This window comes from Balaenoptera borealis, assembly GCF_965194805.1.
Source record: "Balaenoptera borealis genome assembly, chromosome: 20".
In the NCBI taxonomy this organism is placed as follows: Eukaryota; Metazoa; Chordata; class Mammalia; order Artiodactyla; family Balaenopteridae; genus Balaenoptera; species Balaenoptera borealis.
Genome location: NC_138879.1, coordinates 33,859,166 through 33,881,994, shown reverse-complemented (window position 1 = coordinate 33,881,994; position 22,829 = coordinate 33,859,166). Strand labels below are relative to the sequence as shown.

The 22,829-nt window shown below is 39.2% G+C and overlaps 1 protein-coding gene and 1 long non-coding RNA gene across 2 annotated transcripts in view; one reads left to right on the top strand and one right to left on the bottom strand.

Annotated features, from left to right (window-relative positions):
* Positions 1 to 22,829, bottom strand: part of ANKFN1 (ankyrin repeat and fibronectin type III domain containing 1) — a 424,018-nt gene that overhangs the window by 143,021 nt on the left and 258,168 nt on the right. Inside the window, exon 3 of the mRNA XM_082371893.1 lies at positions 11,705 to 11,839. The gene's annotated coding sequence lies outside the window, so the exon portion shown is untranslated. The remainder of the gene's footprint in view (positions 1 to 11,704; positions 11,840 to 22,829) is intronic.
* Positions 1 to 22,829, top strand: part of LOC309618349 — a 353,317-nt gene that overhangs the window by 259,788 nt on the left and 70,700 nt on the right. The gene's annotated exons all lie outside the window — the stretch shown is intronic.

The window sequence follows — 22,829 nt, the reverse complement described above, 5'->3', positions numbered from 1 at the left end:
AGGTCCTAAGCTCTCATCGCTGTCTGACTTTGAGGTTGTATGCAAGCAGGATGTGAAGGCTAAGGCAGAGCTGTCAACTGCCTGATGAGTATTGAAGGTGTGCCCCAACATATACATAGAACCCATTTGCCAAGATCAGTTCTAGGCCTTTAAGGAAATTTGTGTTCAATCATTAGCTGACCACTAAGCTAACCAAGCAAAGACTTCAGTGGCCACATATGACAAGAATACAGACTTTACAGATTTAGTTCTGTACTTTACAAATTCAGTTAGAGGACAATCTGATTTCTAGAGTTGCCACAGTACATTATTTAAGATGCCTAGCTTTCAACAGAAAAAAAAAAAAATGAGACATGCAAAGAAACAAAAAAAATATTTTCCATTCACAGGAAATAATGCAGTATATTATCATTGCCCTTGAAGAAGTCCAAATGTTGGGCTTATTAGACAAAGACTTTATTTTTTTAAAATATCTATCTATCTATTTATGTATGTATGTATGTATGTATTTATTTATTTTGGGTATAGTTGTTTTACAATGTTCAGTTACTTTCTACTGTGCAGCTAAGTGAAGTAGAGTTCCCTGTGCTGTACAGCAGTTTCTCATTAGTTATCTATTTTATACATATTAGTGTATATACATCAATCCCAATCTCCCAATTCATCCCATTCCCCCCCTTTACCCCCTTGGCGTCCATACATTTGTTCTCTACATATGTGTCTCTATTTCTGCCTTACAAACCAGTTCATCTGTACCATTTTTCTAGATTCCTCATATATGTGTTAATACATGATATTTGTTTTTCTCTTTCTGACTTACTTCACTCTGTATGACAGTCTCTATGTCCATCCATATCTCTACAAATGACCCAATTTTGTTCCTTTTTATGGCTGAGTAATATTCCATTTAGACAAAGATTTTAAATTGAATATCTTAAATATGTTCAAAGAACTAAAGGAATTCATGTCTAAAGAAATAAAGGAAATTATGGGAATGATGTCTCACCAAATAGAGAATATCAGTACAAGGTAGAATTTATTTAAAAAAAGCCAGAATCAAATAGAAATTCTGGAGTTGAAAAGTACAATAACTGAAATGAAAAATTGACTGGAGGGACTCAATATCAGATTTGAGCAGGCAGAAGAAAGAATCAGCAAACTTGAAGATAGGTCAATTGAAATCAGTTTTAGGAGCAAAACAGAAAAAAAAATGAAGAGAACCAGAGTCTTAAGAGATCTGTGTGACAACATCAAATGTACCAACATATATGTAATAGGCATCCCAGAAGGAGAAGGAGGAGGAGAAAGCATATTGAAAAAATAATGGCCAAAAACATCCCCAAATTGATGAAAAACATTAACCTACACATCCTAGAATCTCAGTGAACACCAAGCTGGATAAAGTCAAAGAGATTCACATCTAGATACATCATAATTAAACTGTCAAAAGCTAAATACAAAGAGAAAATCTTGAAAACAACAAGCAAGAAATAACTCTTTATGTACAAGGAATTCTCAAAATGATTTACAGCTGGTTTTTCACCAGAAAATGATAAGAGGCCAGAAGGAAGTGGTTTTAAGCACAGTATCAAAAGCAAGGACTTTGATACAAGGCTGGTCTACTTTTAGGTTTTGGTTTTTCTACTTATTAGAAAATTATTCAAATAGTTTTATCAGATATAATTAGCTGTATGATGTATAGCAAAATATTAGCTTCAATTTCCTCATCTTAACAGTGGTCCCATCTCAATTTTAATAGTCATGTCTAAAGGGATATTAAAGTTTTAAATGAGATAATACATAACAATTGTTTAGCAGAGTACCTGAAATAAACAGATGTTCAATAAATATTTTTTGAACATCTATTTATTTTAGGCCCACTGTTTCCAGGCAACTACTGGTCTGCTTTTTGCTACTATAAATTAGGTTTCATTTTATGGAATTTCATACAAGCGGAATCATCATCATTCACTTTTTTTTAACCTGGATTCTTCTTCTTTTTTTGAGGGTCAATTTTTAAAATAAATTTATTTATTTTGGGCTGCATTGGGTCTTCGTTGCCGTGCACGGGCTTTCTCTAGTTGGGGCAAGTGGGGGCTACCCTTCATTTCGGTGCATGGGCTTCTCATTTCAGTGGATTCTCTTGTTGCAGAGCATTGGCTCTAGGCACCTGGGCTTCAGTAGTTGTGGCGCGCCAGCTCAGTAGTTGTGGCTCGTGGGCTCAGTAGTTGTGGCGCGCTAGCTCAGTAGTTGTGGCTCGTGGGCTCAGTAGTTGTGGCTTGTGGGCTCTAGAGCACAGGCTCGATAGTTGTGGTGCAGGGGCTCAGTTTCTCCACGGCATGTGGGATCTTCCCGGACCAGGGATTGAATCCGTGTCCCCTGCACTGGCAGGTGGATTCTTAACCACTGTGCCACCAGAGGTGTCCCGAGGGTCAATTTTTTTTTAATGGTAACATTTCTTTTTTTTTAATTTTAATTTTTTAAAATTGAAGTATAGTTGATTTACAATGTTGTGTTAGTTTCAGGTGCACAGCAAAGTGATTCAGTTATATATAAGAATATGTGTATTCTTTTTCAGATTCTTTTCTGTTACAGGTTATTACAAGGTATTGAATATAGTTCCCTGTGCTATACAGTAGGCCCTTGTTGTTTATCTATTTTATATACAAGTAAGTCCCCTACATACAAACGAGTTCCATTCCAAGAGCGTGTTCATAAGTCCAATTTGTTTGTAAGTCCAACAAAGTTAGCCTAGGTACCCAACTAACACAATCGGCTATATAGTACTGTACTGTAGTAGGTTTATAATACTTTTCACACAAATAATACATAAAAAACAAAAACAAAAAACAAAGAAAACATTTTTAATCTTACAGTACAGTACCTTGAAAGGTACAGTAGTACAGTACAACAGCTGGCATACAGTGGCTGGCATCGAGTGAACAGGTAAGAAGCGTTACTGACTGGAGGAGGGAGAAGAGGTGGGAGGTGGTAGAGCTGAAGGATCATCAGCAATAGGGAATGGAGGACAAGCTGCAGTTTCACTCATGCCTGATGTTGATGGCATAGGTTCTGGTTCCTTGCTGGATTCAATTCTATCTACCCTCTTGAAAAAACGATCCAGTGATGTCTGGGTAGTAGCTCTTTTTTTCTCATCATAGATAATACAGTAGCACTGGATTGCATTCTGACCAGCTGCTGCAACCTTCGTGTACCATGCTACGTTTGGGTCCTGTGCCTCAAAAACTAACAGTGCCTTCTTAAATAAAGAAAATCCCCTTGCCATTTCCTGCATCGTGAATCTCTTCAGTTCTTCAGTTATTTCTTCTTCCTCTTGTCTCTCTTTGTCCTTTCTCTGGACCTCCAACTCCATCAGGTCTTCATTAGTAAGCTCCTTGTGTTGCACAGCAAAGAGTTCAATGAAATCGTCCTCTTGCAGATCTAGCTTGAAATAAAGATACTGTACTACTGTACTCTATACAGTACTGTACAGTAAAGTACACAAAAGCACAACCACTTGTAGAGGATGCATAAACATGACAATGTACGCCAGACACATGAACTAACTTACGTGGTTGGACATACGAACGCATGTTTGCATCTTTGAGTTTGCAACTTGAAGGTTCGCATGTAGGGGACTTACTGTACAGTAGTGTGTATGTGTTAATCCCAAACTCCTAATTTATCCCTCCCCCTCCTTTTCCCTTTGGTAACTATGCATAAGTTTGTTTTCTATGTCTGTGAGTCTATTTCTGTTTTGTAAATAAGTTCATTTGTATGATTATTTAATATTCCACATAAATGATATCATATGATATTTGTCTTTCTCTGACTTACTTCACTTAATATGATAACGTCTATGTCCATCCATGTTGCTGCAAATGGCATTATTTTACTCTTTTTTATGGTTGAGTAATATTCCACTGTGTGTGTGTGTGTGTGTGTGTGTGTGTGTGTGTATATATATATATATACATATATATATATATATAAATCACATCTTTATCCATTCATCTTTTGATGGGCATTTAGGTTGCTTCCATGTCTTGGCTATTGTAAATAATGCTGCTGTGAACATTGGGGTGCATATATCTTTTTGGATTATGGTTTTCTCTGGATATATGCCCAGGAGTGGGATTGTATGTGAACTCTAGTTTTAGTTTTTTAAGGAGCCTCCATACTGTTCTCTGTAGTGGGTGTACCAGTTTACATTCCCACCAACAGTGTAGGAGGGTTCTTTTTTCTCCACACCCTATCCAGCACTTATTATTTGTAGACTTTTTGATGATGGCCATTCTGACTGGTGTGAGGTGTTACTTTACTGTAGTTTAGATTTGCATTTCTCTAATAATTAGTGATGCTGAGCATCTCTTCATGTGCCTGTTGGCCATCTATATTTTTACCTGGCTTCTTTAACTCAGCTTTATTATTTTGAGAGTCATCCATATTGTAATGTCTATTAGTAGTTCTTCACTTTTTGTTGCTGAATAGTATTCCATTGTATGGGTGTACCACTATTAATCAATTTTAAGGTATTATTTTAGTAATAATAAGACTTTAATAAGACTCGGGATTTGCTCTAAAGAAAGAAAATATATATATTTTTCTTCCATGAGAGAGGATTAGGAGACCTGAGTTACAAAGAGAAGGGGACACAGATTGAAGGTGTGCTGGTCTCTGCAACATGGATACAGGACTAGAATTTAGGAGATAATTAGCCAGGCAGAGATTCTCTATGGGAAAACTAATTTCTAGTTTTATGATTTTCTTTTTTGCATCCTAATAATTTTTTTATCCCCAAATCTTTAATAAAAGTCATGTTAAATGTTATGGTCTGTCAAACCTTTAGGAAAGAAATTATACCAATCCTACATAAACCTCTTTAAAATTTGGGTTCATTTTTGAAGCCCTGATACCAAAACCAGAAAAAAGGCATTACAAGAAAGGAAAGCTATTGCCCGATGTCTCTCATGAACATAGAGGCAAAAAATGTCAACAAAATGTTAGCATATAAACTTCAGCAGTATACAAAAAGGATAATACATCATGATCAAGCATGGTTTATTGCAGGAAAGCAACTTAGTATAACATTCAACCATAATTTATTACATTAACAGAATAAAGGGGAAAAAAACCATATGGTCCTCTTAATAAATGCAGATAAAGCAGCATTTGACAATATTCAACATCCATTTATGATTAAAAAAAGTTTCAGGAATATAAGGGAACTTCTTCAGCCTGATAAAAAGAATCTGCAAAAACCTATAGCCAACATTATGTTTAATGATTAAAGACCAAGTGCTTCCTCCTAGGATCAGAAACAATGAAAGAATGTCCACTTCTACCTTTTCTAGTGTTCTAGGCATTCTTGCCAGTGAAGTAAGACAAGAAAGATAAAGGCATATAGATTGGAAAGAAAGAAACAAGACAGTCTTCATTTGCAGGTGACATGAAAGTTTTGTAGAATAATCTAATAAATCTACAAAAATCTACTTAGAACTAAATACAGCAAAATATATGCAAGACCTATACACATAAAACTACATGACATTAATGAGTGAATTAAAGAAGACCTAAATAAATAGAAATATACCTTCTTCATGATCAGATCAGAAGAATTAGTATTGTTAAGTTGCCAATTCTTCCAAACTGAGCTATAGATTCAATTCAGTCTCAAACAAAATTCTAGCAGCCTTTCTTTCTTTCTTTCTCTTTCTTTTTCTTTCTCTCTCTTTCTTTCTTTTTCTCTCTCTATTTCTCTCTCTCTCTTTCTTTCTTTCTCCTTCCCTCCCTCCCCCTTCCTTCCTCCCCTTCCTTTCTTTCTTCCTCCCTCCCTCCCTCCCTCCTTTCTTTCTTTCTCTCTCTTTCTCTCTTCCTTCCTTCCTTCCTTCCTTCCTTCCTTCCTTTCTTTCTTTCCTTCTTTCTTTCTTTCTTTCTTTCTTTCTTTCTTTCTTTCTTTCTTTCTTTCTAGAAATTGATTGACAAGCTGTATGAAAATGGAAAGAATCTAAAATAGTCAAAACAACTTTGAAAAAGAACAAAATTGCTTACATGACCTGATTTCAAGACTTACAAAGCTATAATAATCAAGACATGGTACTGGTGTAAGTATAGCTATATAGATAAAGACAGTGGCATAAGGATAGACATATAGGTGAATGAAACAGAGTAGAGAGCCCAGAAATAGCCTGCACATATATTATCAATTGATTTTTGACAAAAGTGTCAAGGTAATGCAATAGAGAAAAAGAATTTTTTCAACAAATAGTGCTGGAACAATGGGATATACATATGCCAAAAAAAAAGAACCTCAACTCCTACTTCATATCATATGTAAAAATTAACTTAAAATCAAGTAGATCGTAGAACTAACTGCAAAAGCTAAAACTGTAAAACTTCTAGAAGAAAACATAGGAGAAAGTCTTTGTGAACTTGAATAAGACAATGATTTCTTAGAGGAGGCACAAAAAGCACAAACCATAAAATAAATTGATAAATTGAACTTCATGAAAATTAAAGACTTCTGCTCTTTGACATATTATGGCCTGATCTCAGTTACACTTTTGGAGGACCTGTGAATATACCTGGAGCCAAGCTGTAAGGAAAGAGTGACAGTAGCCTGGACAATCCAGGTCCAAAATGGCGAGAATAACCTGTGGAGAGTGGAGTCTCTTCAGATTTATTTCAAAACTACCTGTTCCCTGGGCTTTGGCCACTTGCTCAAATAGAGAGCTTTGGCTGTTGCCATCGCCCTATCTCTAAATGCCACCAGCTGTCTCAAGTGAAGGGTGGGTCCATCATGCTTGCTGTGACAGAGCTGCAACAGCTCTGACCCAACCAGACCCATGGAGGGAGGATTCAGCTTCACTCATGTCTACCTTGAAGGACTGGGTAGTACTATCTGGAAATGGAAAAAAACTGGACCAATGAGAGACAGGAGACTGGAAGCAGCCAGCAGATAATTTCCTCTCCATTCCTTCCCTGTGGACTGTTTTGAAGGCTTCTTGGAAGCAGTCACAGGCAAACAAACAGCCATATGTGTTTTCTTATGATGCCTTGGCTAGTTCAGTTACAAACCATCTGTATTTGTTTTCCCTCCTTCCTTGACTCATTTCCCCTTTTCCCTTCACTCTTGATGCCCTGAGGTTATATCTCCCAATACTTAATAGAATATTTGCAATTGATTCTGCCTCAGGCTTTGTTTTCACAGGCTAAGGCAAAATGTAATAACAATCCTATGAGAAAGTCAGTACTGTTATTACATCCTCATTTTACAAACAAGGAAACTGAGGCCCAGAGAGGTGATTAATTTGTACAAGATTCTACAGTCAGTAAATGGAGGAGGTAGCATTTGAACTCTGACTTCAAAGCTCATGCTCTTAGCAACTCTGCTATTATTCTGCCTGAGGGATCTTGGTCTGGCTGCCTGTCAGCTTCTTCCTAGACCTTGATTCTGAAGACAAGATCTTGCCCTCATTATGAGTTCCGGCATGTCCAGAGTCCCTGTCTAACAGGATCTTGGTTGTGGGGCTTTCTTACTGTATTTGTACTGTGAAAAATGATCTGACCCAGTTTGGATGAGGAGCGGTTGTAAGACAAAGCATATTAGAAACAGGAGCTCTAGCCATTCTTGACAACTGGGTAGACAGATACATTCAGTGAAGGGAACATTTCTGACTAGGACAAGGTTGCTCTTCAGGCTGTGATGTGAACTAGGGACCTTCAGACTTCAACCTGCCTGTCACTAGATAGAAAAGAAAGTATGACACCCCCATTCTCCCCTGTTGTTAATGTGACAGTTATGTTTTCGATTGCTAAAGCGTGGCCAATTCTATTACGGTGATGATATATAACATGGTGGAATCATCCTTTCTAGTTCCTGTGCATTTTTTAAAAAAATAATATATTCAGTTATTCAGTGACAAGTTTTGAAAAGTCAGCTGTGACTTTACAGCAAGAAGAAGACTGATTTTTGAAGTTTAACAGCATATTTATGAGGTAGAAAGTGAAAAGGCAATTAGTATTGGTTCTATAGTTCAATAAACCCTTATGGATAGTCTACTCTGTAACCTATGTATCCTGTGATAGACCCTGGTGATTCAAAGGTGAATAAGATAGGGTCCTCATAGGGTGACCAACTCTCTTGGTTTGCTTGGGACTGAGGGGTTTCCCTGGTTACAGGACTTACAGTTCTAAAACTGGGAAAATCCTAGGCAAATTGAAACAAGCCGATTACCCTACCTGTACCCCAAGAGGCTCATAGGCTAAAAAGGAGGGCAGTTATGCAAGTGCGTGTGGCTATGAAATAGTGTGATGTGTGAAATTATGGAATAATAATATCTTTTACTTCTATGGCACCTTCTGTGAGCCAGGCACTATTTAAAATAATGCCTTTATATATATCAGTTCACAGAATTCCATAACAGCCCTGTGAAGTAAGGACTATTATCATCCCCACTTTACGCAGTAAGAAATTGAGACACTTCTAAGGCGCAGATCTGGGATTCAAGCCCAGGTAATATGGGTCTATATCTGATAAATTAACCTCTAGACACTGCTCTCAAATGCCTAAGGCAAAGAAGTAGCAAAAGGGATAATTGATTAACTTCATGGGTAACAGGAGGTGGTCATGGGAGAACAGGGTGTGGGGAAATGGATTAGAGAAGGTGATGCCGGAGCAGGAATTTAGGAAGGAAAGAAAAAGTCATTCTAGGTAGAATAGCTCAGGTTAGGACATGGAAATGTGAACTGTCATGGTGCTGCTGGTAAGTCAATGTCCACAGGAGCCCTAATGGTATTTTTCTGAGCTCTGACACGTTCACTGGTACATTTCATCCACCATGCCAGGAACTTCGGAAAGGGGCCTGGAGAGGTAGGAGGGCCAGGCTATCAAGGACTTCACATGCCATGCTAAGGAGCATAGATTTCAACCTGTTCACAGCAGGGAATCACTAGAGAACTTTAAGAAAAAGCTGATATTTGCATTTTTAGAGAATTACTCTGGAGGCATCCAGAGGGTGATTTGAAAGGGAGAGGGTTGTGGTGGGACCAGTGACAAGTGACAACCAAGTCTGAAGGTCTTGAAGAAGTCCCTGTGAGAGCTAGTGACTTCAACTACAGTATGTGACAATAGGCATGGAGAGGGCTGGACAGATTAAAAAGATGAAGAAAGTAAAATGGACCAAGCTTTGTTAGTGATTGGGTGGAAGGGCTAAAGGAATCAGGAAATATGAAGGTAACTTCTATGAGCTTTGCTTGGCTAACTAGCCAAATAATGGTTCCACCAATAATTTAAAAAACAAAACAAAACAAAAGAACACAGGAAGAAGAGTGGATTTAAAGGAGAAAGACGGTAAGTTCAGCTTTCCACAGTGTGACTCTCGAGGGCCTAGAAGAAATCTAGATGATATTGTCTAAGCCAAGCATTCCACACAAAAAGGACTTGGCTTGTCCCAAAGACTACTTAGTTTTCTGATCAAGAGTGAAATAATAATTATGAGGGAAGTTCTTGGAGACATGTATGAAATCAAAAGAAAGCAGGATAATTAATATAATATTAATGCAGCATTCTTTGGGTTTCCCCTGAGGTAGAAAACATTTAATACATTCATTTATGATAAAGTATTGGTGGCTTAATTTATTACTCCTCCTAAGAAATATCTGTATTTAATAAAAGACAGCAATACTTAACTGAATTTCTGATAAAAGAATTTCAGGTACCTCAATCCTAGAGATGGAAGTTTTTTTGTGTGTGATTTTTTTCGTAAATGAGCCTTCTAGAACGAAATCACAGTACATTTACAGCTGCTAATTCCATGTACATGGTTATGGGGGTAATTTGAACATCTGAAAGTTGTCATAAATTCAATACATGGGTTTTTCTCATTCCTGAGTTAACTCCGCCCAAATATTTCCACATTTGTTTATTTCAAACATTTAAGACCTTCAGTATCTTGTCATCCTAGGTATAGAAAATCAGTTATTATTGACCAATAATGAAAAAAATTATTTACGTGACCCATTTATTTGAATTTTAAGTTTTTTAAAAATGACATTTTTCATCTCTATTCTCCCCTTCTAATTCCCTAAGGGTAATCGTGCTTCCTTCAGACTACTCCATATCCATTAGATGGGGGAAGGGGCAGGCATCTCCTCATCCCCACATAAAATCTCATTTGTGGGTTTCTGATGCATGATCTCTGGATTAAAGTGTATGAACAATGATCTTAATTACCTATTACATCCTTTAACAAGAAAGATTTAAGTAGTATCTCATGGATACATTAATCGAGCTTAGCATATCTTCTTTGAAACAATCAGGAATGGAAGGAATGGAGATTCAGGGAGAGTAAGTGAATTTCTCAAAGACACACACTTAGTCTCAGAACCAGCAAAAGGGACTTGCTTTCCTGACGTCTCTCACCACTAAGCAATGCTGTCTCCTTTCTGTTAGGATGCCATCATTTGTGAAACAGCCAAATCATGTGGGAGAATGACCCTGCCCTTGTGATTGAGTGGCCTGGGGATACTTTCTACCAGGCAAAACACCACCCATCTCTCAGATTTCTTAACTTTGGCTTTAATTTAAAGAAGCATGCTGCTCACTGTTCCAACATCATCCATCCTTGTCAGCACCCAAGGCCACAACTTCATCTGAATAGCCAATGATATACTGCAGATAGAGTGCACCAAAGACATTAAATTCTATATGACGTTTATGTGGACTCGGAGCCCACCAGAGATGGATTGATGCTGCCATAAAGTCTTGCAGTAGCCAGGCAAACAAAAGACTAAGGAGACATGGTGGTGGTGGTAGGAAAAGCATCAGCTTTCTCCATTCACTTTCCCCCTCTGCAGAAACTGGCTTGCATCTTATTTAGGAAATGAGAAAATTAAATGAGAGTGCAGGGATTTGGGGGGCCCAGCATAGAAGCAAACTTAGCCTTGATTATCAATGGTATTTCCAGCAGCCTTGGCTGGGCCAACAACCAGCATGGGTAACAGGGGACTCAAAATATCCCACTTTCAAACCTAGGGCATCCTCCCAACCATATATCTTCATGGAGTAAAGGACTTAAGAAACATGGGGTAAAAGTGGCAGTGGATCAAGCAAGGGTTTGCATGCATGTCCATTGTGTCCCCTTGGCAGGTATCCTCAACATCACAATCATGATGTTATTTATGAGCATGCCCACCCAGGATGGACAGAATGCTGGCATTCCTTTCTGGATGTCCACTCTGCAAACTGGATTAAAGACTGCAATATGCCTGCATTTGTATTCAGGATTATCAGCGTGATGGGGTCCATCTTTACCTGATCCAACAAGTATTTTGTAGGTACTCAGGAACCCGAGTGGAAAATGATCTTACACAGCAAAAGAATAATGTATTTTTCATAGCTAATGCTAATCAGTTATGCAAGCACAAAATGTCCTTAAGTTTGCTGCAAACAAAATGACCAATTATCAGAAATGGGGCTTCTCTACCCCCATCCTTACCTATCCACATAAACGTGTATGTGCTACTGCAGAGCCACTCAGTATGTCTTGTGTGCATTCTTCATGGACTGCCTGCAGCTAACTTTGGAAGATGCAGATTTTTAAAATCATTTAAACCACAGCAACACATACACATTTGAAAAATAATCGGTAACTAAGAAAGCCCCACATTCACATGAAGAAAGACAACAATAAATTGGACTTACCAGTTTAGGTTGTCTGAGGCAGCAGAGGAACAAGTTGTTGGTAATTGTCCAGTGCTTTCATTCAATAAATCACATTGGCTTTGCTTTCTCCTTTGGCTCAGCCTCTGCGCAAAGCAAGCAAACCTCCTTCCTATTCTGTGTAAAGAATAAAATGCGAGGAGGATCACTACAGGTGAGAGCTGAAGTCCATGATCACTAAGCTACTCTTAATGCAAAACAAAAGAGCAAATGATGCACGGAGAGAGAATAGGGGAAGGAAACAGCCTGGCTCAGAACCTAGGTGTACTCTCAGGACTGCAGCCCCGGGAAGGCTTGATTTCTCAAGCCCTTGCGCATGTAGTAAATTGATGCCATGACTTCCTTGCGTCTTTAGCCTATTGTAACTGTGAGGTCCATCAGGAAAGGCTGGCCTGGACAACCAGCTACATGGCAAACAAGACTGAATCGAAATGGATTGTTACTCAAGGATGAGCAAAGGGGCAACGAGGCAGCCAGTTAGCTTTGCGCTATGTTAACTGCCGGGGAAGAAATATCGTCTGGCATCCAGGAGCCCATCCAGCAATCTGTAACTGCAAATGGTCCACAGCTCTCCTGTGTCCAGGCACTCCCTTACTCCCACAGCTGCTTGGGACCAGAAGCACACAGGTGGCAGCCACATCCTCTCACCTTGTGGCACATGTGCAATCCTTTACAAGCTCCCAGCAGGAACTAGGGGCATCTTTAGAAAGCTCCCAATCCAGTCGGGGCTGCTCAGCCAATGCTAGAGTTTTTGCCTGAGCAGGTTCTGAGAAAGTAGTCAGCAGACTTGGGACTTAGGACACCAAAAGCCTCAGTCTTAGGAAAAAAGATTTCAGTGCTTCCACTCCAGCCTCATCTGGATGCACCTGGCTCCTTTCACATCGTTATGCTTTATGTGACTAATAAGACACAGAATGGATTTCCTAGAAAGCCACTTATGTAGGCACTTATCATGTTTCTCTCTGAAATAAAATGACAAATGACCTTCACAGGCTGCTTATTAAATTTAGGGAGGCATTGCTGATTGAGAGCACATAGGAATACCACACATGCACGCACACACATACACACATAGATACACACACGTCCCTAGCAACAGCATTGAGAATCTTTCTAAAGCTCTATTCAGATTCTCTTTCTGCCAAATGAAAGCTTAGCTTCTGTGATACCTTCAGAAATAATTTTGGACTCTTTTACTAGGCACTGATGTTGGTCTGTGATTTACACCTGGAGCTGAATCAACTCCCCTATGTTGAATGTGACCCTGTAGCAAATCAGGAGAAAGTCTCTTGGTTATAAACCAGAGGGTGGAGTGTTAATATTTGGCCTGGTAATTCATTAGAATCCCGGGAATGATATCTTGTATTCCTGAAAATCTCCCCCTTTCTAGAGACAGCATCTTACTGATCCCTAACAAGTGGCTGTTCTAGAGCCGGGATCCGAGGTAAGGCTCAGTGACATAAAACCTGGGTGTCCAAAGGAGGAGTTCTGTTAAGTTTTCCACAATTGTTTTACTTTTTCTTTTCTCATTTGAAAGAGAAATTCTCTCTCTGGAACATTTTTTCTCTCTTTCTCTCATTGAATTTATTCGTCCGTGGAAGCATTGCTAGAAATAATCTAATTTGGGACTATGCATGCCCTTGAGGTTGAGAAGGCTATTTTTTCATCAAGGATTAAGAGAGAGTCAGGCTACCCTTTCACAGCTTAAGCCTAAATGATTGCCAGGTAAAACTTTACCCTTATCTCTAGGAAAGCTTTGACTTTAATGCAGATTGACTTAAATTCCATCTGCTGGGGTAAGCCAGGTGACTGAGTAATTCTACTAAGGTTAGGGGCTGCCTCACAGGGGTCATTAGTTTAATCTGCTATGCAAACCTAAGGAGATGATGCCGCCGGTAATAGTGGCATTGCTTTCTGGAGCAAATGCTCAAGACTGAGTCATTTCATGAGCCCATGTCTATTGCAAAGGAGATCCATTCATTCATCTGTTCATTTATTAATCCACCCCTCAACAGACATTTATTATTACTTAGTAGGCTAGATACACTGTGCCAAATACTTTAATGTTATGAAAAGCCTGCCAATAAGTATAAACTCCCAAACATACTTCAGCAAAATTCTCCATAATCTGGCTCTGCCTATCCCTCTAGCCTAATTTCTTACCACCTTCCTACTTGCCTTCCATGCTGTAGCCTTTTTGAATGTCTTTCAGTTCCTTGGACATGCCATACTGTCTCTTAACTCCAGAATTCTGCATATGATTTTCTTCTGTCTGAATGCTCAGTCCCTTTTGTCTGGCTAACGCATGTATGGCCTTAGAGTCTTGACTCAGACATCATCTCTCAGGGATATTTTTCTAGTCCCTGGGCTATTAGGGTCCCCACTCTGTGGACCTCTAGGACCTTATACCCTCCCATCATTATATCCATCACATTTTCTTGCATTTACTTGTTTAACATCAATCATCCCCATTTTACTGTAAGAGTTTAAGTGCAAAGTCTTTTATTCACTGCTCTATCTCCAGTGTCTAGCAGAGTTCCTGGCACATAGAAGGTGCTCAAAAAATATTTAGTGAGTGTTTTGTTGAAGGGCTTAGCATGAATTTATTGAATGATGAATAAACCATCTCAAAGAATAACAGGGGTCTGAGAATTGAAAGGAACCCTAAAGTTCACTTAGTACATCTAGTTTTTCTTGCCAAGTGGCCATCACTGAATGCTTGTCTCCTCTGATTATTCCTTCTCGATTAATCTCAGCCCATACTGATCACACATTTACCTTGTCCCATACCCCCCAGCACTTTCACAGCATGTTCTTGCTTTTTGTTCTCCAGCTGTTTCCTGGAGTTTGTCTCATTTCTACAAACTGGTATTCTCCATAACACTTAACGTAAGCCTGCAATTATTTGATGCTGATTCATTCAACAACAAACATCTGAACAGGGAATTAAATGATCAGAGTCTTGCTTTAGGAAGATTACTCTGGTATTGGGGGAAGGATGGGTTGGATCAGCCAGACCTAGACAGGACTCTAATAATGACCACAGCTCAGAGATGGCGTTTAAAAGCAGCCTTGCCCTTTCTTTCCCTCTGCCCCTCCCCCATCGCCCCACCCTCCACATCATAATATCAGTGTTCTCATTTGGAACATTGAGAATGTTTGTTCCATGCTCAGCACTTCCCCTCCACCCAGCTCCACCCCCACGGTTAGTTCACTTGCTTAGGTTATTCGTGAACATGTCTCACTGATTAAAGTTCCTTTGAAGACAGGGATTGCATTTTACTTATTTTTCAAAATTTCTTCCTCCAGCCTTTACACCGCCTGGCCTAGTATCTTGCAGATAGTAAATGCTCAATAAATATTAAGAAAGAAAAGCACTTATTATATGCAAAGCATTGGATGAAACAGTACGGTGAGGAGGGGTACAAAGTTGAATGAGACATCTTTTGAAAGATAAAAGAGATCTATTTAGTGAGAGAGGTGAAACTTAATTATAATACAGGGTAGAAGTAAATGTGTCATAAAAAAGTATGAGCAATGTGCTAAGGGAGCACAAAAGAATTATCACTTCCTTCCGAGATGCTTAGGAAAGATTTACAGAGAAGGTTGCATTTAAACTGGATCTGGAGGAATGAAGACCTCTGGAGGTTGAAAAGAAGAGAAGGGAATGGAGACAATGCACAGAATTCCTAGAATATTTGGGGATTGACAAGTAGTCCTGTTGGAGTAAATGGTGATGGGAGGACCTAATGGAATTTAGGTTCCAAAAGTAGACAGGGGCTAGAATGGAGAGCACTCAAACACTGCATTAAATAGTTTTGGGCTTTATCATATAGGTGACAGAGATTTGAGCAGGAGAATGTCAGTGCAGCTGATTAAAGATCCCTCTAAGTCTAGCCATCATGGACCATGAACTGAAGTGGTAAGAACCTGGAAGCAGGAGGACATTGATGGTGAGGGTCTGTGAGTGTGTAGATTAGGAAATGAACATGAGACACTCTTTGGAGGTAGAACTTAAAGGATTTGTCAGCAGGTCAGGTGGAGGAAGTGAAATGGAGAAATAAGCTGAGTTTTAACTTGCATGATGGCAGATGACAGTGATATCGATCCCCCTACACAAACATAGAGATAATTTAGGCATTCACGTCGTGCTGTGAGCACCTTTTGAAGACAGAGAAGAGAGCAGGAGACCGAGTCCTTGGAGCCAGGTGAATGTGCCTAGACTGCTTTGAAGAAGCCATTCAGCAGCAACTAAAGAAGTCAGTAGAGGCTGTGGCAGATGAACTACCTCTGGCAACACATAGGACCATTTGCAAGGGGAAGGGTGTAGAATTTCCCTTGAAAGATTTCCTGATTAAGTGTGAGGGTTTGTAGTTTCCCATCTTGGAGTTGTTTAGCTCAGTGGAAAGAACCCTGGTTTGGGATGGGGACTTTGAGTCCTTGAGCTCTCCTCACCAGCTGTGTGACCTTGGGCAAGTTACTTTCTATCATGAGGTCTCAGTTTTCCCACTTGACAACTGGGAGTTGGGCCAGTTAAATTCAAAGATTCCTTTTAGTATTGTACTGTTCTCTGATTTGTGAAGTGCAACGTTTAGAATTTCAGAACACTTGTGAAATTAGGCCAAAATCCACCAACATCAGAAGCTACTAATGTCCACTGTCTCTTGCAAAAGCATGCCCATATTTTGAGAAAGTCCATTGCAAATGCATGTCTGCCCTGCGGTGAGTTCCATGTGGTTTGTAAGACACATTTAAATTGATCACTTTCTGATGACCATTTTCTAACCGTTTTTCACTCTTTTTTTTCAGTGAAGATTTTTTTAAGGGGGTGCCTTTTCATCAGAGTCCCAAAATTAAATTATGGGAAGAAAACGGCAGTCCCTTACTGTGGTCAGTAAAGAGTTTGGCCAGCCTACTTCCGCTCCCTAATCTCCTGACCTTCCTTAGGGCGAGGCTGCTCAGTAACGGCTCTGATTCTTTTTTCAAAATTAAAATGTGCTACTTATCGAAAGCTGCTAAAAAGGAGACAAAAAAATAGGAAAAGCTGCCAAAAAGGAGACAAAAAATAGGAAAAGAAAACTAACACCCCAGGGTGTATCTGAACATGCTTATTATGTGTGAAGTTGTTAGTAATGAATGTGAAACTCTTCCTCCTCCTCCCTCTCAATTTCTAAGCCCCAAAGAAAAAAGAAAAAGGGGTGGGGGAGGGCATTGGCTATTCAGTCCCAAGCAGACCTTTTCAAAAGGTGCAGACTGTTCATAGGCATGGTATTTCTTGATTATTTTGTTTTAAGCGCCAGTTGACCTTTCAGACTAAAAGTAAAGGTCCTCAAATATCCTGAGAAACCCTCTTTTGGATTTTTTTCTCTAAGTCTTGGAAACTTAGACTCATGACATTCAAAAAGACTCTTCAAAAAGAGATGGTCCGTATGACTTCTAGTATGATTTGATGACAGGGTGTTTATCTGAACTAATCATGTGAGATTTTCCAGAGTTGCATTTTTGAGAAATGGGATTCTCTTAAGGAGGTTACAAACACTTCACTGAAAGCTTTCCAAGAACGGCTTCATTCGGCCTCTCAGCAGCCTCTCGCTGGGCTGTAGCACCGATGTGATAATCAGGGTCCTGCTTCTGAAAAGTCTTCTTGTTCTGGCTGCCACCCTCCTTTCAGTCATCATTAGAATTCTCAAGCTATGAATCCCCTATTGTCTGTGTGAGCCCGGGATCCCCACACCATGCAGAGGAAGGAATGTGAACCTCCTAGGTCTGGCTCTAAGTCTCAACCTTATCCAGCAGGTCACAAAGCCCCATTTATACGCAGCTCTAAAGTTTTATCATAATTCTTTATCTGCTCAGCCCCATATATCCTCTAGGGCAGTCGGGAGACGTTTGGTAATGAAGCTCATTTATCCTCATTTTCTCAATTGGCACACTTAAAGTTCTAATATTTATGTTCACACTGTCTTAATTTTGAATGTCAAAGATACTATGCTAGACAAGTAGCATTGCCGAAGGATAACTGAACCACGCAGAAGAGTTCACCAGAGTCTGAAACATGATGTGGTTTGTCATATTACCAATCATTGCATCAGAAATAGTTACTTTTAATAACTCAGTGAAAAAATAATAATAAATGCTGCCATTTATCAAATACCTCCTGTGTGTCATACAGCAGTACCACTGAATCCTCACACAAAGAGGATTATCCACTTTTTACTGATGAGGAAACTAAGGTTCAGAGAGATTAGTTAACGTGTTTATGTGCACTAAGGGGCTGATCTGGGACTCAAACCCAGATCTCTGATTGCAAAACTCATGGCATTTGTACCTCACTCCTTTGCCTCTTCCCAGAAATACAGTTTGTGGGTTGTTTTAAATTAGTATAACGTACTTATTTTTTAATGACAAATACATGAAGAATTATGAACTTAGGGCTGTTAAAATGTTTTGGCCAACTGAGTAATGAGATTTGCTCTGATAAACATTAATTAGCACAATACCATGTCACAGTAGGAATTTGTGGCATATATTTCACCTATCAATAGGTGGCAGCATTCACCTAAATCTCTCCAAGAGGAATTAGCACAGGTTACTTCTCCTCGCAACCACCCCCAAGGCCATCTACATTCTATCATAAAGAAGAGCATTTACAGTAAATGGGTTGCTAAATAGATCGTGATCATGCCTCTGTATAGTGAAATTTGGACTGTACTGAGGTTGTAGGGGAGGACGATGAGCCCTCCCAGAGACACTGGGACTCCTCTCCATTCACAACATTCATTTTGGCTATTTCTCTGGGGAGGTCTTTTGTTTGCAACTCAAAATCAAAGGGACTTTTGTGTCTTTACTTACTTTAAGAATGTTGTGTAGAATCCTAAAACAATTTAAAAATGAAATTGTTAATGCCGTAGAATTTGATAGTTCGTGTGTTTATAATTCAGAGAAAGAGTTTGCTTAGATCGGGACAATAAAGCAACTGGCGGACTACATGGTTTCAAAACCTTATGTACATATACACTGACCCATCAAATCATATGAATCTTCACCAGGAAGCATGGAAATTGGAGTCCATAAGGACTTTTATAAGGGTTCAATATGCAAGTCAAAGTAGTCAAGCTGATGAGCCAGAATACTGAAGGATAAATGACTTCTGAATTTTAGGTGTACTCTTCCTCCACTTCCTCCTACTCCTATGTATTCTCTTTCTCCTCCTCTTCCTTTTTTTTTTTTTTTGTAAAGAAAATCTTAATATAAAAAATATGTAGTTAAAAGTATTAGCACAGAATCTATCTCTATTTTCTAGCTGCCAATAAGAGTCTGCCTAGTAGAATTTACTTTTATAAAGTCAAGAAAACAGGTGTGGTGGTAGAAAAAAGGGCAAGCTGAAAGATGCTTAGACCTATCTTTATGTTGACTTCTCCATTTTCGTATGGGATACTTGGAACTGATCATCATCAATGACAACTGAAAAGCACTGAGAAATCAGATAAGATGAAGAGTCCCAACTCTCAGAGCTAAGAAGTTGACTTAAGTAAGATTCTCAGGAGAACAGAGTCTCTCAAAAGAATTCAGATTGGAAGGTAGAAGGCTTTGGAGACTGCATGTTAACTTTCTCTTTTATGTTCCCCAAATGGAGTGTCTTTCTCTTGTTTCACTGTGGTATTTGTAACTGCTTTAGTGCTCTCAGCACAGTCTAACATTGTTAGAGTTACTTGGGGCTCTCCTTTCCTTACTGGATTGAGATCTCTAGGAGGGCAGGACTCAGACCTCACTGACCATTGGATTTGCCTCTCAGCTCAAGGATGGGGCCCCTGTGTATCATCATTGATGATAATTGATGTTATTCAATGCATATATGTTTAATTCAACTGAATTGAAGAGAACTCAGAGGAATGCATTTTATACTTTGTTCCTAGTTTAAAGAAAAATTGCAGCTTGGGTGTTGGATACTACACATTGGTCACATTTCTTATTTCTCATCTAGTTCTTCCATTTCAGGACAGCATTGGTAAGTGACTGCCAAAGCCCACCACATCCCTGGAACCGTTAATTAGCTAATTTTATATCCTTGGCAAGGCCACTGTATTTTGTAGAATGCCCTGGCCATAGGGAGGTTAAATGCAGAGGCAGGCAAAAAAGCCATTACAAAGGACATTAAGTGACCCACATCTAGTGTATAATTCCAATCACTAATGTTTCCTGCCTTTGTGGTTTGGAGACCCAACCTGCACTAAAAAGCTGAATGCTACGATGCTGTTTCCTAATGGTGGCTATCATTGTTTCCCATATTAGGACAAAGCTAAACACAAGGGTAGACATTCATCTTCAAAAGATTACAAAATTACATTCAACTCATTAGGCATATCAGGAGATATAGCCATGCTTGGGAAATGAATTACCCAGCTGAATATCACAGGCATAATGAAGTTGTCAGCAGCAACAGTGCAGCTGTAGATTGTCTGATTACATGTTGACTGTGCTGGACATTCAGGGACATCCCAGGAAGGAAATTGTTGTCACATTATCCACCACATTCCCAGACTCGACCTGATATCCCCAGAAGCACATGGAAAACAACAGTAACAATAACAAACCAGAAAGAGCATCCTCTTATTCCTAGTATGGGTGGATTCTCTCTCCTCCTGCAGCTCCAATCTGTCATCTTCTTAAAAAAAAAATAACCATGACAAGGGAGTGTAAGTTTAGAGTCTAACCTTCCAAACAAACACTTTACAATGGGCTTCTTTAACTCTGTTAACTTCAAAATCAGCCACAGTCCAGCAGGAAAGCCAACGACATGGTTGGAATTTACACCTTTCTTATGAGTCAAAGATGAAGGCGTGTTGAGTTGTCCCTTTCTGCAGAAGTGTCTGAGCAGGTTGATATGTAGTGTCTTGACATCAACTAGAATCTTCTGAAAGATTTTCTCGCCCCCCCCCACCTTTTTTTTTTTTTTTTTGAAAAAAGAACACTTTTAGCTTTCTCCTCTATTAGTTGAAGGGGTCAAACTAGAAGATCTTGAAGGGCACTTCTGGCTCTAGCATGCTATGATATCAAGAGGCTACTAAGAGCACTTAGCACATAAAAGAGTATCTCTGCAGCAAAGACAAATTGCTTTATTTCTAAACAGCTGCTCTTGGTTTGTACTGGAAATACAGTTGTCTCTCTGTATTCACAGGGGATTGGTTCCAGGAACCTCCCGCCCCCTCCATGCTCCAGTCCATTATAAAAAATGGTGTACTATTTGCATATAACCTATGCACATCCTCCTGTATATCTTATATCATCTCTAAATATTTAATAATATCTAATACAATGTAAATGCTATGTAAATAGTTGCTGGTTCATGACAAATTTGTTTGCTTTTTGGAACTTTTGGGAATTTTTTTCCTGAATATTTTTCATTGGTGGTTGGTTGAATCCACAGATGTGGAACCCACAGATATGGAGGGTCCACTGTATGATCTGATACTTCAGAACCAATATAGGTGAACTTTCTTTCCCTAGAGTGCATTGAAATCTGCTTATAACACGTTTTATTTATCAGGAATGTTTTCTTTTTTAAAAAATAAATAATGTAGATATGCCTCCCTCATTAATAGAACCCTATATCTATTCATGTTTTCTTTGGATAAAGTCAACAACATGTTTCTATTGGTAGGACTGATGCTTTTGTATATGCTTACCATATTGCATGGGAGCATTTGATCCTTTGATTACCCTAGGTCTTCACTCAGTGAAGAGTGATTTGCATGAGTAATACTCTGGGTAGTTTTGGTGGTCAGTCAAGCCATAGGGAAAATTCTCCTCCTCCCACCCTCATTTATTTTTTTCTCCTGAGTGCCAGCCAAAAATGGATTTTTATAAACTCTTCCAGGAATATTTCTCTTTGGAGTTTAAGTCCAGGTTTAAGTTGACTTCTCGGTGCCTAAGACCAAATTTCACAACATGTCCTCTTATCCTTGGTTAACTGATAAATAAATAAATCTCTGAAGAGGTCTGCCGTCTTTTCCAGGTTGCTTTCTCCATTTACTTTGCAGCCCGAGAGTTTCTTAGATGATAGCTGTGTGGATGGCCTGGGATCCAGTCCTCACCAGATTGCTTACTTGCCTATCCCCACAGGAATACCTCACCAGTTTGACAAATGGTTTATTTCCATAATTTCACAACATCAGAATCTTAGTAGAGAAGACATAAGTCTTTGTAAATAATCACAAAGAGTTGAGAATTCAAAATACTAAGTTAAAGGAGAAGTGAAGACGTTAATTGTATTTGCTCATTCAAACATAATAATGAAGACCTATAGCTGTGGGACAGGACCCAGCAATTATAAAGGTAGTCTACACTGTCACTTAAACACTGGACCGAAAATGCCGCTTTACCCATTAAAATTACTCTCAGCAGAAGAGAAAAACTTCTTTGCCTTTCTCCTAAAAATGCCAGATCAAGTTTGCTGTGCAAATGTCAGTAGCATCTGACCCAAAGCACACAGCACCAAAGAAGTACTTAACGAATTGAAGAAGAAAGATAAACAGGAAGAAATAAAAATAAAGTTAAAGAAGTTGTAATAATACTTTTAAAGAAGGCTTTATAGATTCATCTTGTTAAAATTTAGCTTCATCTCTATTATTCCCATCTTCCCCTTACAGATGTTGGCACAGCCCTTTTATTCCTGGCCTAGTTCTGTCTTCAGACTTCTGTCCCACTTCCCTTTCTTTACTCCGTCCCAGACTCTGAAATCCCATGAGAGCAGACACAGGAGGGGCCAAATGGGGTGCCCTGGCCACTTTGTAAGTTTGCTCAGCAGAGCTTTTTCAAGGACTACATACGCCAGATATTCAATGTAATTCTTCTATGGCATTGTCAGACCTACCGGATGCACCTCGCAAGAGAGCAAAGGCACTGAATGGAATTAGAGGCTCAATGGCTTATTCACTTCATTCATTATTTGGGGGGAAAATCCAAGACTTTGCTCAGAGAGGATTAAAAGGACTGCAACAGGCATCTTCCATCTGCGCTGCCAATCTAGCTAGGATAGTCTCTGCTTGGTTTGAAAAGGAGGTCACAAAGTTCCACTTATTTCTCAGATCCTCAACACTTAAACTCA